Raw genomic sequence first — 3,821 nt, forward strand, 5'->3', positions numbered from 1 at the left:
AACATCCTTATGTTTAAGACTTTTCCTATTTGTTTATCTGCTGCTTCATGGGAAAGAAACTTTTTGTAAATCAAATCAATTTTTTAAAAGTGTTGGTTTATTATGAGTAAAAGTAGATTAACAAGTCCAGCTATATTTTCTGTTGAATATGAATATGAAAAGATCAATTCTTATGAAGTCATTGAAATATTTGTAGATGTTAAGGCTCAAAAACAGAAACTGTAATATTATCATTCATTACTTTGACAGACCAATAGGTGGGTATATTTTATTCCCTTTTAAAAATATATTAATGTGGGGTGGCTAGGTGGCTCAGTGAATAGAGCACCAGCCCTGGATTCAGGAGGACCTGAGTTCAAATGTGACACTTGACACACTTACTAGCCATGTGACTTTGGGCAAGTCACTTAATCCCAATTGCCCTCCAAAAAGCAAAAAAATATATATACATATATATAATATTATATTATATATTAATATAATTAAAAATATTCATCCATTATGTTTTACCTTTTTTTCTACTGTGGTATTTTATTTTTTTTTTCTGGTATGATTATATATAGGAAGTTTAATTAAAAATGTTCACTATCTAAGTATCTTTTCTATTATTCATTCAATTTCAGGATTATTACTGAAAACAAATTTTTCATAAAGGAGAGATTGTTAAAAACAAACAAACAAACAACTGTTTGATCTGGATGTCTACTATGTTAGGTATACCTCTGTTCTCACAACAATTAAATCTTCAGTCCAGATTTCCCAAAACTGTCATTTGGGAAAATCAACCCCCACCCCATCCATCTGTAATGGGAATGGGAATTTGAAGATCTTCCCTGCCCCTTAATAGACTTAGGGGACAGTTTGAAGACCTACCCTGCTTTGAAAGTAAACTTTGCCCCCTAGTAGGCTGAATGTAATCACATGGAACCTGTGATGGAGGAAATTTGTTAAAGGGTGGAGCAGAGCCCACAGGAAGCCAGTCAGAGCTAGCTGGACGATGGGGGAGAGAGGAGCTCAAGCAAGGAGACAGAGAGGTTTATGAGTAAATATTGATCTTGTATTGATTTGTGGGAAGGCTGAAGGATGCTGTGGATCTCAGCATTATTATGATTTCTGAATATCTTTGGTACTATGATGGAATTGGCTTACTGGTTTTGAGATTCAGTTTTCTGGTGTCAAATAAATGCTTCAGTTCTGTCCTCTATCTGGAGAGTTTGGTATATTTTGCAATCGAACATCATGCTATACTTAGAGTCATGGTTTTTATCATGATCGTGGGTACTGTAAATATTGCATTGGCGCAACACCCCCCAAAAAAGAACGCCAGTGATTGTTCAACTTTATTGTCATATATTCTTTGTAACATTAATAGGAAATGGACACTCATGGATTAGTAGAAACAATTTGCAATAATGATCTTAGTTGCTTTACAACCATTATTTTTATTTAAGTACATATAAACACATACATGCATTTGATATATACACATACATATGTATCAATGAATTAACAAACATTTACTAAAACATGTCAGACTCTGTGCGAGGCACTGGGGATACAAATACAAAAAATTTTTTTAAATGGTCTCTGGTCTCCACTATTCTAATCTATCAAAATCTCCTTGAATCTTGACTTCAGATCCCTTCTGGCAGTGTGTCATCCACAAATTTCATAAGCATGTCATTGACCTTTATGCAAAGTGTTGGTGAAAAATATTATATAACACTAGGCCAATCACATATTCTTGATCTACTCCACAGGACAACTCATTCCAACTGGAATTAATTAATTAATTAATGATTAATCTTTGGATTTGACCAGTTAATCAGTTCCCAATTCCATCTAATTGTACTATTGTCTAACCAACAGCTCTCTATCTTTCCCAAAATAATTGAAAAAGAAATTTTGTTAAATGCTTTGCTGAATGGGTAAACACTAGCTACAGGATTGCCCTGATCCACTGACATATCCTGTCAAAAAGGTAAATGAGGTTAGTCTGGCATGATCTGTTCTTAATGAAGCCATGTGAGCTCTTTATGATCACTGCTTCCTTTTCTATATGCTCACTAACCCAAGTTCCCAGAATAATGGGTTGCTCCTTTCTTGACTTTATGATTCTATGAAATCTGAAAAGAAGCTTCTAAATCTACCCTTTTCAATTAAGTCCAAATTCTATCTTATCTTACTTTCAAAGTCATTTTTGTCAGGGGCAGTTACAGATACCCAGGCTCTTTGATTACATATTTAATGGAACCTGTTTCTGAGGGAATTAAAAAGTAAGCTACCAAATAAGTGAAACTTTTAGATTATGGATTAGAAAAGAAAAGTTTTTAATCTTCACATATAGCAACCAAATCATCATCAAATCAGTTATATTTGAAAACTTCATTATAATTTAAAAATCCACAATTCCAGGAGTCACCAAAAAAAAAAATGTTCCTAGACAACTGAGCACTTATTTTTAAGAGTTGTTGTTCAGTCATTTTTCAGTCGTGATTGACTCTTCATGACCCCTTTTGGGGTTTTCTTGGCGAAGTGGTTTGCCATTTCCTTCTCCAGTTCATTTTACAGACAAGGAAACAGGCCAATAGGGTTAAGTGACTTGCCCAGGTTCATGCATCTAGTAAGTGTACTGTAAGAGGCCAGATTTGAACCCATGCAGAGGAATCTTCCTGACTTCAGGCCTGGCACTCTATCCACAATACCACTGAGGGCCCTAGGCTTGGTCAGGGCTAGAGACAGGGCTTACTGGTTCCACCCTTTTTGTCCACAATGTGTATCCCCTGACAGATGCTCATTTCGCTCTCATTTCAGAGGAGATTAGCAACCTGTATAAGATCCAATTCCATAATGCAAAGCCCCAGTGTCTAGATGCCTCCAACAGCTTGACAGAGCACCCAGGACATGGACTCCTCTTGTGCCCTGGGGGAAACTGGAACACCTAGCATGGGGAGCAAGACCTGGCAGCGTACCTGCAATGGTTCTTAGGAGGCTACTCTATCTACAATGGACTGCTTGAACAAACTCAGAAAACAAGGAGTATCTGGAGTTCTGGAAGGAGAGAAGTAAAATGCTTTTGTCTTGGGGGAACTAATTACTTTTGGAATTAGCTTCCAGAATAAACTCCAGCTTCATGGGTATCCTACAATGATTATAAGCAAAAGATTTACATGCTGAAGCCAGGGACCATGGTTAAGTGGGGAAATAACGTCCTGAGCCATCAAATTCCAGCAATAAAACCAGGAAGCTATAGATAGCTTCTTCTCCCAGTTCAGAGTTCTATTGTGATCCATCATCTCTGAGTCTAGAAGAATCTGTAGTCCTAGAAGGAGACACACAATGCAGCATGGAGAAAAAAGGTCTGGAAAGAGAATGTGTATTAGATAGTCAATCTGGTCTGAGACAGTGTCCCAAATTAGGATCCTCTTGTAGATTTCATCCCCTCCAGTGACCTCAGAGATGCCCTCTGCATCCTTGGAGGGAGCTGATGGACAGAAGACACCCAGATTTTATGCATCATTCTTTCCTCTGGATCTGGAAGGGGCCCTCAGGAGTTAAGCTAGGAAAAGCAGAATAAAACCGGCAATTCTGGCTTCTGGTTCTTATCTACCAGTGCCCCGCTTCTTAGTTGCCCAGGCCTAGTTTGCTCCCATGTAAACATCCTGGATGCAGCCATACTTGGTTGTGGAGTTCTAATGTTTAGAGTTTGGAGGAAGCCATGCAAGGGCCAGGTCACCAGAATTCTACCACACCTACCCTCAGCTGCCAGTTTCACTGTTGTACCTGAACCAATTCCCCTCTTTTGTCTCATGATCTTGGCT

General features: G+C 38.0%; 1 pseudogene; it reads left to right on the forward strand.

Annotated features, from left to right (window-relative positions):
* Positions 1-1,256: 1,256 nt before the first annotated feature.
* On the forward strand, positions 1,257-3,383 carry LOC138142351 (protein NipSnap homolog 1 pseudogene; annotated as a pseudogene).
* The last annotated feature ends 438 nt before the right edge of the window (positions 3,384-3,821 follow it).

This window comes from Petaurus breviceps, unplaced genomic scaffold (assembly GCF_028583685.1).
Source record: "Petaurus breviceps papuanus isolate PSGF00001 unplaced genomic scaffold, PetGlider_PUasm1.0 90564, whole genome shotgun sequence".
In the NCBI taxonomy this organism is placed as follows: Eukaryota; Metazoa; Chordata; class Mammalia; order Diprotodontia; family Petauridae; genus Petaurus; species Petaurus breviceps.